We start from the raw sequence: 16,530 nt of genomic DNA, 5'->3' as shown, positions 1-16,530 counted from the left end.
GCGAATGTATATGTTAGCTTTTATACTATCCAGTTTTCTTACTTGCTTTAGACTCAGATATTTATAGATATCTTAAATCGTTGTAAATCAGTTCGTCCTTGTTCCCTTCTTCATTTTAATGTTAACGTACTAGCTCAATGTTGATTACTTAAATGTCAGCAAATTTTGTCAGATTTTACGAGAACATTACCAAAAAATATTTATGTTTTTCCAAAGGTATTTTAAAAGGAGCCCAAGGAAAAGTCATTGGCTAAAATGCTCTTTAGAACGTCATCAAGTTGTGAACGTCATAGCTTGATTCGGCTGTAATACAAATAATTTGACATTTTAACAAAATTTCTCAAACATAATTTTCCAGCAATTTCTCGGTTTCAATTGAGAAAGGTAAAAAGAAAATGGTCGCATGGCTGCGCAGTCAAGAGCGCATAGCGCAAAAAATAAAATACGTACTTTAAGGTAAAACAAAACTATAAAAACCAATTTATAAAATTTTCTTGAAAAGAAACTTGTAAATTCTTGAAATTCTTACAATTTATGTTGCTGGTACATCTGCGGTAAATTTGAAGTAAATTTACGACTTTGCGATTTGAAAAAAATGTAATTGCTTAAAATTAATTATCTTTAATGTTGTGCACTGCATTATGAATAACTAGAGTCACATTTAATATTACAACAAGTTGTTTATTAGGCAGTGATAACAAAATACAAGCAAGAACAAAATACAACGAATACTCCCGATGTCGCAATACTCTGTTCCATGTGCAAAAACAATTCACTGACTGCTGCTGGTTTTCTCTTAAAACTTGTGTAATATCCCATCATAATAATATTATAATAATTATTTTAGGTCATTTAAAAGAAAATAAAATTTAAATCAAAAAACATTTCTTACCCTTTTAAAATTGTAGAATTTACCTTTATTTTCAAGCACATTCGCCAGTGGGCATATCAAAATATGTTTGTGGCTTTATAATAAAGGATATCATATACTAGTTGGTAACTCTTGCTTGTCAGACATAAAAAAGAATGCAAGCAGCATTCAAGTCAATAAAAGCACGGTTTCTACAAACCAAAAAAACTCGTGTCTTAGAGAAAAGACATAGAGTATTAAAACGCAAGAAAAAAAAAGCAGAAGAAATAAGACGTCGCCGCTTTGCGTTCTTCAAAAATTCATGACAAGACGCACAAAGTGCTCAATTTTATGAAATGAAAACAGAAACTGGCGGTTGTTGCCCTCGCCCGATGTCGGCTGTGCACTGCCTGCTCCTCCAACGCTCAACTCCTCGCCGACGACCTCATACTTGCGCACGGCTGCTGCTCGGTTTTTTTTTATTTTTTTTATGGTTTTGCATGAAATATGCAAAGGTGAACGTTTGACAAAATGATTTCCTAAGCTGCCGCTAAATTGTCAAATATTAACGTGTTGTGCGTCGCTTGGCAGCCAGAGAGATGACATCAGTATGAACGGCCAGCTGTAGATACAGAAGCAGAGATACATTTATACCTTAGCTACACAAATGCATTTGCCGCTGCAGTTTTTTCTTTTTTGGTGAGATGCACACTTATTGCATCACACTAGGAGTAGGGAAAACGCTGACGCATGCGGTCGGTAGCAATGACATCACTTTACACGCACGATTTGTGGCAAATGCTGCCATAATTTTTGCCTCGATGCTGCGGCGAGTGGGCGCAGGATGACCAATGCAAGATGGCGACGACTTCCGCGCGCGCACACAAACGGAAGCCAGCTACGTCGCTGTTTGTATGTGTGCGTGTGTGTGTGTGTGTCGCCATTGTCAACGTTCGTCTTTGCCATTTGGCCCACACACTCGTGCACACCAGCACACACACACACACTCACACACACACATACGTTTGCCACGCTGGCATTTGGCTGGCGTCCAACAAGCGCCCATCATTTTTGAGTACAGTCAGCAAAAAAGGTTCGGCTCACAAACCAAGATGTAAAATTGTGTTGCATACCTTGCAGCGTTCTGGCCGTAGGTGACAGCAATTAGCGTCTGACAGCTAACTCCATTTCAGTGAACATGACGGACACAGCCAATGGACAACTGAACCGAAACTTTTTCCCAAAATTCCAAATGTCCATATCTCCTCAACGCTCTGCCTCGCACCAGGCAAAAGTTGCCTGAATTTGTGAAAAAATCTCAGTTCGCAAAACGTAAAAGTGCAACGAATTGAAAACTAACTTCCCTCTGCCCGTAAACGAAAATAGCCGCCCGTAAATTTACTACTTTTAGGGAAGTTCGACAACAGAATTTAAAACGGGTTCTGCCTGTCATCAGTTAGTAGGACAATACGTTGGGTGCAAGTAAACATTATTAATATATAAATATTAAGTATATGTTATGTAATATATTATTGTTATAAGACACACATGTTTTCATTGAGATTTTCGACTAGCTCGGTAAGTCACATGTATCGCAGATTGCCTTTTTGGCTCAGGCTTTGTTTTTTATACATGTTTTTATGGTCGCATTATGATTTGTTGTTTTCTTCGTTTATATGTCAAGTCTATATTTGAACAGCTCCATTACGAAAGGACATTTCCAAGAAAATTGATGCATACATAAGAACACGCTTAGCTGCTTTTTATAACCCATATTCTAGGCCCATCAGAAATTGAATTTACTTAGAATATATCTACTTAGAGGCCTTAGTTAAAACATAGCCATGGAACTACATGACATCAGCTGACCATAAAACTCCAGCAACTGTTAGCGGCCATAATTGGATGTCTTAAGCAATTTCCCAGAACTTACTGGACAATTAATTCGTCAATTGGATAATACAAGAATTGGACTTATAGTTGACCTGTTGTCAATGCCCACTTAACAGCAGCAATTAGCTGACATCATGCGCTGAAGATGACGTGCCAAAGAGCTCTAGTTAGGTCCCTTAGCAAATCGGTCCAATGCAAATGTGCGGCAGCAATAAAATTGCAAACTTGCCGCAATCGCCTCTCAATGGAACAATGGGCCAATGCTCTGAATGGCAACTGAGCATTACCATCAGCGTAGTTTTGGCGGCAAACGCCTACGCGTCACACACACACACACACGCGCACACAAACACGCATAGTGGCTATGGCAGACAATTGTCTGGGTGTGTGTTTTGGTGTTGGTCATGGCACTCATTTCTGGCTTGCGGCTGCTTCAAAAATCACTCATTGAGAACGCCAAGCACACACACAGCCAAACAAATGGCTTTCTATCCAACTATATATCTATGCATATATATATGAATGTTGTATATATTTGCTTATACGTATCTATGTATCTGGTATATGTGACTGTTTGTTAGTTTTGCTAGTTGGCAGCCAAAGCTGATTGCACGCGTGGGTGTTTTGCGTTTGGCGCTTTGTCTGTGTGTTGTTTTCATATCCCAAATACATATTTGTACTAGCCAGCAATTTGTTGTAAACTACTACGATCTCACTGCACACTCTATCTCGCTCTAGCAGCCTATATGTGTATGTGTGTGTGTGCCAGTGTGTGTGTGTGTGCGTCATTAAGTTTCATTTTATGACAGCGTCGCGAGTAACAGTAGCAGAAACAGTTGACGCAGCGTCTCCACTTTCAAAACTGGAAATTCCATAAGCGCGTGGGCGTCCTGTCAAGACAATGTGCTGTACCCCCTTTTAGCCCATCCACAACTCCCAACCGCTCCGCCTCCTTTCCTTACTGCGCAGGAGTTGGGAGCACTGTTCTGTATGCCCGTCGCACGTCGCTGATTTCTATACCCTCCATCCAAAGTTATAAAGCGTATATAAGGCAGAAGAAAGCAAGAAGAAAGAATGCATGGCCATGTGCATGATGGAAATTATAAAAGCAAAATATTTCAAATTTTAAACTAAGTTTATCGATAACTTGCCCCATTTTCTTTTAATCGATATAAATATATATTGATATGTTTTTTTTTAACTTAATTCAGAGCTTAGAAAAGAAAGGAACATCAAATTTGGTATATTGCAATTTTTAAAAAACTTCCCACACTCACCCAAGAATTATGAAATTTTCATTTCTGTTTGTTAGAGCCTTGGTTATTGGTACAGGGTATTTCGTAATCGGTTACTCCAGAGCATTCTTACTTATTCTTAATGGAATTTATGCGAGTGTGAAATTTATGTTTGCAAAAATATTAGTGGACTGGCGCATACTATTTTTAGTCGCTCTGGCTAGGAGAAAAAAAAAAGTTATTAAAAGGCATAGCCAGATTTTTTTCTGGGCACGTATTTCGCCTAGGCGAATGGCGACTATTCCTCAGATTGGCGCGCTTTAATTGTGGCGCGTGGGAAAGTCGTTTGGTTGGATGCCAATTTGTATTGGCATATTTTTTCTGTTGTTGTCTGCCTGTGGACAGAAATTACATCAGCGTATATGGTTCATACGTCAAGCTCTCGAATTGAGATGAATAAATACGTGAACGGTTGAATACGCATTACGATTCTTTTTTTTCTATTTACATGGTTTGAATTTGCGTCGTGCTTATTTTTTTACTCCCACAGTTTTCTTTTGTTTTGCGTTTACCAAAGTTTATTCATATGCGGAAACTCGCGTCATGACCTTTCCAAAGCTGTCAATATAACTGAGGTCCTGCCCACAGAAAAAATTGGTTAAAAAATTGTATTGCTGTAAGAAATTTTATTTTTTTTTTGTTATAACAAAAATTCAAAAATAGCTGCGAAATCTATTGAACATTGGCTGTGACTACATATAGTCACACATTGCAAGTCCATAACTTCTGTGCAAGGGACATTGCGAAAACGAGGGTTTTGTTTTGTTGTTTAACTCTTTCTTGAAATGTTGACTGCAAATAAGGTCCGATTTACTTGCAAGAGCTACAGATGCTAACATAATCTTAGTTTTAACAAGTTTAATATTATTAGCGCAAATTATAAGTTACATAAGTATCCGATTATGTGTTGCATTAGGAAAGTTTTCTTTTGTTCTCGTAATTCGAATTGCCATTCAGCCAAAAGCTAGGAATGGAAAAGAGGCCTGTGCATAACTTGCTACCCGGGGGCGCGTTCGTAATAAGCTGCAAAATTTTTGGAGGCACTCACAAAGTGGCAGCTGTCAGTAAAATGCCAGGTAGAACGTCGCCTAAGCTAGTGCAATTTGGGTCTGGATGTGGGGACGGAATTTTTCGTGGAATGTGGACGCTCGTAGTCGAGCCTAGAGTTACCTAGATCCATGCGAGCCTGTCAATAAGGGCCATTAAATGCGGTACCCTATGCCACAAAATGTTGCATAAAATGTCAGCGGGACAGCGGGCGGTATAATCGCAGTAACAAAGCAGGCGTGGCCACAGCGGGGGGTGTGGGGCTTTAGCCAGCCATTACAGAAGCCCATTTCGCCATAACAATTGTGTGTGTGGGAGTGGGTGTGTAAGCGTGTGCATGCGGGGCAATTCACAATAGTTAGATATGCGCTTTTATTGTCATCATAATTTATGGTTTAGTGCGCCCGGCGCATTGTCTCGTGGGCGTGGCTGCCGCCGCCCACATGGCCGCATATGTCTTGTGGGCCGCTGTGGGTCGCGAGCAAGCGGACAAATTGCTTTTCAATCAATTGAATTTGCAGTTATTGCACTCAAAAGTCGCCCCACAAAAGGTCGCGCCTTGTGGCCCAAGGAACTATTACACATACGCCACATGCGCCAGCACGCACTCACATATACATCAGATGTGTGTGGTTGGCAATCTGTATGTGTGTGCATACACACACGTGTGTGTGAGAGAGAGATTGGAAAACACAGCGATGTGTATGCTCGAGGATTGACTTTTCATTCATAGCTGGTATCGACTTTTGGTTTTCCACCATTGACTGGCAACTGGCTGCAACCGCCCCCGAAACGTTTTGTATTACAAATGGAAATTTGTCGAGTTTGCCAAAAAAATTATAAAATATATATAATACTTTTTTTGTTTTTTATATTTTTATGCTGGTTTTTTTTTTTTTTTTTTTTGTGTGCAAAGTCAGACGCCGCCGACGCCACATGGCGCGGGTGCTGGGTTATTTATGATGCAGTTGATAAATAAAATACATTTCATTTAAAGCACATTTCTGCTTATTATATTTATGCGCGCTATTTGTGTCCACAAATTTGGCCGTTAATAATATATAAATTGCCAAGCCCTTAGACACACCCACCGCCCATCAAAGCCAATGGGACCGGCCTCGTAACACTGCCAGTTGCAATCTGCAGCTGACAAGAGATGCGATAAGATAAAGATACATCAGGCAACTGCGCGCTGCGCGCAAGCGGTCGAGATGCCAGTACTCAACCTACAAATTGATAGATTGACAGTAAATTTTGAAGGGGCCGCAGGTGGTGCTTGATATTATGTTTGGCTCTTATGGAACTTGCAATACATGGCGGCTCTGCGATTATGCAGTGCACCATAATCACACAGGGGGTTCTGATATTGCGAATATAATAATACGACGCAACCGAATACCTGCCTCCTATTGAGTAACTCAAATTGGGACAAGCCTTCGCGGCGCAAGCATTCCCTTGATTGGCTATGCCCACGGCACATACAAGCATTTTGGCAACCGCAATGACAAAATCTAACTTAATTAATGTTAATCCGGTTGGCAAACTTGGCTTAAAACCAGTTCCAAATTATCGATATCACTGTCGATACTATAAAAGGTGTTTTTGTTTTTGTAAATATAACAAAATTTTATTGTTATAAAGGATTACCAATTGTCAAGCTTGCGCCCTATCCATAGTTTTGTGATAAGCTGTTGTTAATTGTAAATGAAACAAGAAAAATTCCCCAGTTCCTGGCATTGAGATCATCTCAAAAATAATAACAAATATTAATCACATAATTTACACTTTAGCATCGTAAAAACAGCGCTCTGCGCATACAGAAAACCCATTTTAGGTCCCATTGTGTCTGGTCTATGCTTATGACCAGCCGCAAATTTTATGGCCAAAACGTGTTTGCAACATTATGACAACCGCCATTAAAGTTTAATGAATTTCAGCACACACTTAGCGGTCGGCCAAAAAGTCCGTGCCACCTGAAAACCACCAAAAAACCTGAAATAATTTAAACCTTTCAACTCTCATCTGCAGCTTTTCGGATTTGCTTTTTTCTTATGAACTTGCAGAGGGTATTATAATTAAGCTATTAAATCTGCTATTTCAGAAAAAACTGTATTTAAATTTCTTATCTATACAATGTATAAAGTTTGGCTGTTTCGGTTGTCATATAGCTCCCAAAGGAATTGAGTTCTAATAAGACAACTGTGTGACGAATATTTTATTACAGGATATTTTAGAACACCTTGTTTTTATTTCTTGATGTGTCCTTTAACGGGTTATGCAAAGGGCAATAGCTATATTAATGTTAGCTCCTATAATCCGCTATAATATGTGTGACTTATTTTAATGCATTTTTTAAGATTTAGTCTAATTTGTACCAAGGGAAATTGGGAATTGGATATATATGCGACTAGATGCTTTCAGTAAAGGTCGGCTCAAAAGCTTATATATACAATTTATCTCCTCAATTTAAGTAGTTCAGCCGTTCATAGAAACCTTTTTCGCGATTTTTCCAAGCTTGCGAGTGGAATTTTTCGAAATCCTGTCTCAACGTGCACCTTCATCACTTAAGGTAACTACAGTGAAAATTACAGATTCCTAACAAAAACGGTTTCAGCTGTGCGTTAATCACCAATCAGTCAGGTCATCTATTCATTTTTACTTTTTACAATAGAAGAAATCGCGAGCATTCGCTGTTATCGATACAAATTTTTACGCCAGTGATGAGCGATTGGCATCAAAGTGCTGCTGCGGACCGCGGCTACTGTACTGTGTGTGCCCTGTCCTTGTGTCTGTGTGTATGTGAAAGTTGTTGTTTACTCGGACTCAGGCTCGTAATTAATAATTATGCGAAGCGACTGACTCAGACGCAGACAAAGCGACAGCCAGAACAAGTCGCTAAATGGATGAAAGAGATGGCAAGAGAAGGATAGAGGGAGAGGGAGGGAGAGATAGACACAGATACAGACTGAAATCAGTCGAGCGCATTTTGCCTTTGCGGCTTTTGAGCTGAATTAGTTAATTTGCAGATAATTTAAGCGTTAAGCAAGCTCTTCGTTAGCTGTTCCATACACACAAATACACATGCACAGATACACACACGCACACACACACACACACACATGCGTAGCAAGATACACAAACATTGTCAATTAGTTGGTGTTAAGCGACTCGCATTTAACAGCTTTTGTAACCAGTGTCCTGCTGTGCAGGACTAGGCAAATTTTGGCCAACTTTGGGCTGTTGCAATTTGTTAGTACATGTGCTGTCCCTCTGTGTGTGTGTGTGTGTGCGTGTCTGTGCGATAAACATGCCCAATTAAAACTAACGGGATTTGTCTAATGCTGAACGCACTCGAGCGCAGTTTGCTTTAATTAAATCGCCTATCACAGCAGTCTCAAGTTGTCAATTAGCCGCACGACAGGAGGGGGCGAGGAATGGGCGGGCGTGGATTTAAATGCAAAGTAAACAAGTTGATAAATGTAAAATGCCTATAAATAAGTTATTGATGGTTATTTTTAGACACCATAGGCCATTATTATTGCACGTGTTGCGTTTCGACGAAGTGCAAATATTTGCCCACGTAATTGAGCAACGGATTGGATTGCAAAGAGCCAACGCCGAGTGGAATTGGAGCAGAAGTGGGTAGCCCGAGGCGGGAGCAGGGCCCGGATGCGGAGACGGGACGATGGCAGCTGCGTCTAGACGTGAGGCGATGGAGGAGTCAACTGAATAAATGCGATAAATATACCACCAGGACAAAGTCAACAGCTTGGCAAGTCAGGCGTTGAGACACACACACACACACGCAGGCACAGGCACAGGCTAACACGCACCCATACACAAACGCACTTGCATTTAATAAGCGTGTGTATCCAAAAATGTTCATTGGCTGGTAAAAAAAAGGCCCAAGTGATTTGTTACAGGAAACTGATGCTTCGCAGGAGCTTGTGTCATCCTTGGAGGAATCGCTTTAGACACCTTGGCAGATCCCTGTGTGAGTTTGGCTTAATGACTTTACATTTGTGTGCAATCAAAACAAAAGAGCGAATGCATAATTGAATTACCTCAAGGTAAATGCTGTTCCTGGATCAAATACGTTTATCTAGCAATTTCAGCTAGTTAATATTGCTGGTATTTCGGATGCTCTTTAACAACTCAAATAACGCCCACAAGCAACTCAAACATTTACTTACAATGATCTATGTGATTCGTTGCAAAAAGCATTGCCTACTTTTCAGCCGCGTCGCATCGCACTGTGGTACAACAGTGTTAGGCAACTGTGCAAGAATAAATGTGGATGAAGCAGAAAAGTTTAAATGGATGTTGGATACGCAATTGTAAGGAATTTAAGGCTGAATTCGGCTGAAGTGTATTCAAGTTTTCCAACCACTGTGCGTTGTAGGCCACGATGGTGGGCGGAGCCTTTTTGCTGAAAGTGAATTATGCTGTTAGTTGTTTGCCTGGCCGTTGTTTATCATCTCGTATATTGAGGTTGTTGCTGTAATTGCTTTAGTTTTTGGCCATTGATTTGAACACCCAAAGGAACCCAGAAATGCTCGGTGGGCGTAATTTATGTAACTGTCACTGTGGGCGTGCGCTTGCCTTGCCTTGCCAAAGGCAAAATGCTAATAAGCTGGCTAGTCCCGCGTTCACCAACTTCCTGCAAACCGGGCGTGACGTCACATGCTTGATGTGTAAATGACAAGTAAATGGTAAAAGTTGTTAAACGCGCAAATAAAATGCGAATAGACAAAAGTTTTCTAGCGCCTACGGATGTGGCTTCTAGTTCTAGGCCCAGCGATGTGTCCTTGACCAGCAGCACAATGGCTGGGCAGGAGTACTTGTCAAAAAAAAAAAAAAAATTATTATGACACAACAAAAGTAAAGTTGACAAGCAAGAACGTCTCCGACGACGGCATGACAACCAAATAAAAAAGTTTCCGAAGCCTCCCTCTCTGTGAAGTTTGGCAATGGATGATGAACGTCATCAAGAGCAAATCAAACGAGCAGGCAAATAAACAAACTGCCAGCTAGAAATGAATACTTATATAAAACTCATCAACGTCATCAAAACGGTCGTTACCAAAAAGCAAACAAAAGCCCAGTAAGCAGCAAATATAATGACAATAATAAAACGTAACAGTTACATTTTCCATTGCTCATCAACGTCGTTAAGTGCCGGGGTAAAGCTGATGCGAATGCAAACAACTGCAGTCCGGGAGGCTGCCAGGCTGCCAGGCAGGCCGTGCGGACAACTTCTTCTTTAGCCGCTTCTCTCGCAACAGTCGACACAGTGCCAGCCACACTTAGCATTACTTAAAACAAACACTGCACCACAATGACCAGAGGATTTGCATAAAGCGCAACACAGCCTCAGCATTGTCCTTGCAGCAGCTGTGTTTCGATTCAGCAACCAGCTGCCCGGGCTGCGACGCAACAACGAGTACGACGTAGAGCCTGCTGCCGCATGCCTTGAACTTGAACATTTTGCCAGTCGGCATTCAGTTAGACTCCAGCCAAGCATAGAAAACAAAAAAAAAAAAATAGAAACGAAAAGCAACTGCTGCACTCGCCGCTTGACGTAGTTGCAGCTGTTGCAGGCATTAAATTCCTTCATTTTTTTTTTTATTTACCCAAACGTGTTTACTATAACAAAAGCTAAGTTAATTTGCCAAAAGTTTTACTGCTGTGCACATTTTAATGGATTTAATTAACCAACTTTTGAGGCAGGTCTTTAAAGGAAAGTTGCAAGCGGCGATGCACATAACAGAATGGTTGCCAAGTAAAAAACGGGAGACTGCAGTTAATCCTATTAGCATGTTTTCAATGCAAATATATGTTTGGTTAATGGTAAATAAAACAGAATTAGAATTTGATGGCTTAATAGATTAACTGCTTAAGCTCTGCCTAGCAAATACAAAATACTAAGAACGAGAGTGCGACCTAGATTTTTTAAAAAGCCCTAAGATGTTTTTCCCAAGGCATGCGAAATGATATCAAATTTTATTTTTTGCTGGTTTTGAATCAGCTACCTCTAGCTTGTTAGTCTGACGCTCAGACACTTTAGCTGCAGGCTTGGCTGGAAGCTTGGTCACATTGTTTACAATTTTTAAAAGAACATAAAACTGATATTCGTCAAGGATTAAGATACAGCTGTTGCTTATTGACAACTTATCCGGTTGGAGGTTTACTTAATGGTAAGTAAATAAATGAAATTCCGAATACAAGCCTGGTTTTCTTATTTAACCTTCTAATTTTATGTCCAGCCTCAGTTAAATGCTGGTTTGGCATTCATTACGCAGAATCCGATACCTACTCATGATTCTTGGCTGCAGTATGTGGTCGTTACTAGCGCCACAGAGCTCAAACCAAAAACTATCTAAATATAACAGTTTTCCATATTTAAATTCTGCTTTCAATGTCAAGAGTTACGCGCTTAATACGAGCTCTCATCCTGTCCTAAATTTAACTGGCAGGCAAAGTTTTTGAGTGCCAAGTGCCTGCCCCCAGGTTGGGAGTGTGGATGGGAGGGTTATGGCTATAAATCAGCGCATGAGTGCAGTTCGGGGCACAAATACTTATATGGCATATGTCACATGACCATGAACTGTCGCTTGAGTTAGCTGCGACATTCTCTTCGCTAACCCTGGTACGATTCGGTGCTTTGAACTCGTCAGTAATTACAATTTTATATTCAAACGACTTGCTATCAGTTCGGCCCAAGCACCCAAACAATGACGACACTTTCTGACGCAAATTTTATAGGATATGCAAGCACTTATAGGCTACGTACCATTAATGACGATATCTGTGCGACACACTCATATTAAGCAACAAAGAGGTCAGAGAAACCAATAATCAATAGAAATGCAAATATAGAAGTTTCGTATAATGGTTGAAACAGGAGTTCGAAGTGGCAAAAAATAGGAATATCAATTGACGCCCATTGTAGTAAGAAGAGTAAATGCCCAGATGATTTACTAAGGTAAAGGCATATATATATTTGCTTCTTAAATTAAGGGACCGTGCATTCGACAGTCAGCGTGAGTCTTGTTTTATTTTAAATATGTGTGTATTGTTGTTTAAAAAACATGGGATTTGTTTTACTTTAAAAAATACGCTTTTATTCTGGTTATGTGTGGGCACCTTATTTAGAGTTCAACATGGGCGCATTGCTGTTTCAAGAACGAGTGTGTTATATATTAAATATTTTATATAAATAATGTGTAAAATATCATTCATTTTGTATGCAATCCAATTGAATCCCATTGTAAAATGTTCAATTGCATTTACTCTAGCAAACCAATTAACCTGGAGTCCAGCAATAAGCCATGTGAACATTGTCTGCTGTTTTCTCGACAGGAGGATGCGGGGAGGTTGCCATATTACTAGTATTTCACCATTATACGTATCAACAAATAGGCATATTAGAGAAAGACAAACAGGCGTCGCCGTGGGGAGAAATCAATAAATGAACTGAGCTTGTGGCGCGTGCGAGTAATCAAAATGACATTTGCTTGCGGCCGCAACGACAGCGCATTTAAGTATGCTATAAGTATTTTCAGTGCTTATCGATGGGCGGCATTGGGGGGCGTGTCAGCGCATTGATTTGCGCAAATCAGCATCCTAATCGCCAATGAAATGCTAATTGGATCAACATGTAAGTGCCGCCTGCAAATGGCACAGATATTTCGAGCATCCATCCATATACCATGCCTCACACAAATGCAAACGATGTCGCGCATCTTAATAAACTTTAATTCATTTTAAGGCAGCAATTGTGGGCGCAACAAACACCCAACAGCAGACCTCACATTCGGCAGCGTCGCAATAATTTCCAATTAAGTCAAGTGAGCGGCAAGTCAAAGCCGCCACAAATGAGGTGCCCCAAATGCTACCCGAAGGCCAACTGGTTGTATGCCTGCGTGTGTGTGGGTTTTGTTAGTGTTGGGTTCACAGGTTGCCGTACTAATTCATTTATTTGCAATTATGGTGATTTACCTGTGCCCATTTGTCCATTGTGCCCGCCTGCGGTTTGTTAGGGCCGGCATTTCGAACAAATGGACAGACAACGTGTTGGTCAATATGCATGCACAACAGATTTCTGATTAATTTCATGTTCCAACATACTTGCAATTACTAACAGTTGGCCACCGAGTGTTTATTAAACAAGTATGTATAGTCAGATTAAAGCCTATTACGGCTGTGACTTAACTAACTTTACTAACTGTAACTTTGACTAGATATCACTTTTAATAATCTTAATAGAAAACCGATTCATCTTATTTTCTGAAAGAAATTATAGTTAAAAGAAATGAATGTGCTCTAGTTGAATGTGTTCGACTTCTAAGTTTCCGTCTAAACATACATACATACATACATACTCACATGCAAAGAGGCACACAAGCACGGATCTCATGTGGCACGCTCTATTTTTATACCGTGAACCCATTTAAAAGGGTATATTGTATGTAACAGGCAGAAGGAAGCATCTCCGACCCCATAAAGTATATATATTCTTGATCAGTATCAATAGCTAAGTCGATATAGCCAATTTCGTCAATTTCGATGTCCGTCTGTCTGTCCGTCCGTCCGTCGGTATGTATGAACGCAAGGATCTCAGAACCTATAAGAGCTAGAGACTTGAAATTTTAGATGTAGGTGCTCCTACTTCCCGCGCAGATCGAGTGTATTTCCGATAATCGATAACTTACTCCGATCAATTTCGATATCCTATTTTTTGGGCAATTTTGGTAAATAATAAGAGCTAGAGTCACCAAACTTGACATATAGCTTCTAAAATAGAATATATATATTCATTTGATGTTGGAAGAAGAGGGTTCAGGGTATCCCCTAGTCGGTAACTCCCGACTAGAACATCTTACTTGTTTATTATTATAAGCTAGGATATACCTAGCCTGGCATTTTAATTTTGAACATTATGTATTAGTTGCTCTCATGACAACTTAGCTGCTGAGGACTACATATATTGAAAATACGCGTCTCAAGTACCTCGCAAGTTACATAAAGTAGATATACATTCCTAATCAGAGAAAGAACGTATATATTGTATGTATATATAAAAACTGCTTGGCTTCTAGAGCTTGGCCGATCATCCAGATTATTGCCGCACTGGCGCACCGCATTTGCCATTCATCCTTCGGCGCCCTGTCGAGGACTCTGAGCCGTTTTCAATGGCCATTCAGGCGGGGCCCGTTTAGACGCTAAGCACCGTTGCCAGCATCGCAAATATTTTTCGGGAAAAACGAGGATACTTGAGTGGGAGACGGGGCGTTTTAGGATGTGCGATGGTTAGATTGCCCTGAAGGAGTCTGGGCAAAATCAGAAATGTCAATATTTCCAGTTGAGCGCAGCAAAACAAGCGGCTTGAAAAAGCGCAGAGCGACGACATTTTTGCCGGAAACTAATTTAAGAAAATTATACGAATGCGTGCGCCTGGTCGGAAGAGGCGACTGTTTCATTTCTGGACTTTGTGGACAACCGAATGGGGCACAGACTGAGGCGCAGGATAGAAACCCGATTTGCTATTTGAAGCGGAAGTGACCCTTGAAGTTTGATTTTATTTGTGCGGCATTGCCATTGGCAAACAGATTTAAGCTGAGCCTTTCGACTGTGCCAGCTCGCTCCTTTAGCTCCTCATGTACAGATCTGTGCACAGTTATTTATTTATTTATTTACTTATTTATTTGTTGCTGTTCAATTTTTAATCAACAGCTTTGACTTCTTGGCAGCGGCTCGTACATTTTATGCAATTTCCTGTTTGGCTGTAGCTAAACTCAAATAGCAAATGGCAAAAAGCAAAGCAAAATTCAAAAATAAAGAAGGAAAATATAAATGAAAATAAAAAAGAAAAATCTAACCCGGCGGGTTGCCTATTTTTAGGTGCCATCCCACAGAATTCAATGTCAACGACAGCTGCAGCGGCAGCAGAGTGGTAAGTAACGATAGAGGAGGGGCAGGCTGAAGGGTGGGCGGTGGCCGTGCTGGAGTCTAAGGGCTGAGGGATGAAGGGCAATTGCAAAAGGCACTCGTGGCGGAAGTCCGTAAAGCTGCCATCAAGTGCCAACTTGAACATAAATAGTTAAGACACGTCTTATAATAGGAATAGAAAAAAAAAGCTTGATGTCTGCCGTTGCGAATAAGCAAAGGGAATATAAAAGTGTAGCATACTTTTGTGCACCATAAATAGTTGATCTAATCTTTTTATACTCGCTGCAGCATTTTTTGCTTAAATATAATAATCTCTATTTAATGATTGTCTACGGTAGATGTCGGCTAGGTTAATGAATAGTATGTTTTTTAAAAAGGATATATGCTAGTTATATAACTTATATATTAATATTAACAATAAATATGAAGTATTATTGTTCGTAATTATAATAACTTTATTGGATACAGCTGTCATGGGTTTTTTATTTTTCCGCAATACTATAATTATTCCACATTATTTAGATTGCTTATTTACCTTTTTAATTTTAAGCTGTCAGAATTAGGAAATATTACTCGCACAAGGAAAGTTTAAAAAGTTTTCTGACGGTTACAGAAAATATTTATGAAACTCCTCACTTTAGAACTTACTACAATATTATTTCTGACGTACTATCCCAAATCAATTTAAATATATGGAGCTATACCGATATTTGTAGTTATAATCGTGAGCCTTTATTATACATTTGCTAAGGTTTTCATTAAAATATATTTTAAATTAATTGCATAACTGGCAAATTTGGTAACGAAAAAAGATTACTGAAAGGAAAGGTAACTAGCTCGTACGGTCATTTCATTGGAAACTCGCTAACTTTTGCGCTGTGCACGCGACGAGCCCAAAAGTTGAAATGAGTGGCCAGCTAAGGTGTCAAAGCCAAAGACAATAGAAACATGCAGCGACACCAACACACACACACACACTCACACGCACACACACACACACACACAACTTCGTGGCCGTACATCGTGTTCGTGCTTACGTCACAAATATGCGTAGGCGTCATCATCGTGCGGCTGCGGCACACCCACTGCCCCATCCAGTTTAGTCCAGTCGCGAGTCGTCGCCGACGCCGCCGTCGCCGTCGTTGTCGCCGCTCATTGAAAGAGCAAAAGGGCCGCCGTCGCCGTCGTCGCCAGTACGGCGATAATGTCTCCATGCCGTACACTTGACGCTTTCCCCAACCGTGGGGCGCTGTTTGCTCAATGAAACTCGTAGCTTCGATTATTTTTTTGTTGTTGACGTAGTCGCCGCTGTTGCCACTGCGCCGGCGCCTGGCTGAATCATCTGTTGTTGTCGCCCTGTTGCCACTCCGACCGCCTGCCTTGGCCCAGCCAATGCATTTCGCTTGTGGTAGGACAGTTTATGAGATTTCCACTGGGCACAGGACACAACTCGCTTAGAAGGCAGACACTGGGAATGGGAGACAACAGCATTGC

General features: G+C 40.5%; 1 long non-coding RNA gene across 1 annotated transcript; it reads left to right on the top strand.

The window, feature by feature from the left end:
- Window positions 1-189: 189 nt before the first annotated feature.
- On the top strand, window positions 190-839 carry LOC138911417 (uncharacterized). Its single transcript, XR_011417029.1, has 3 exons — window positions 190-305; window positions 359-456; window positions 689-839. It is a non-coding gene; the product is annotated as an uncharacterized lncRNA (long non-coding RNA).
- The last annotated feature ends 15,691 nt before the right edge of the window (window positions 840-16,530 follow it).

The sequence above is a fragment of the Drosophila virilis genome, chromosome 5, assembly GCF_030788295.1.
Source record: "Drosophila virilis strain 15010-1051.87 chromosome 5, Dvir_AGI_RSII-ME, whole genome shotgun sequence".
Lineage (NCBI taxonomy): Eukaryota > Metazoa > Arthropoda > Insecta > Diptera > Drosophilidae > Drosophila > Drosophila virilis.
The sequence above is the reverse complement of the archived record's forward strand: the minus strand, read 5'-3'. Positions and strand labels throughout refer to the sequence as shown.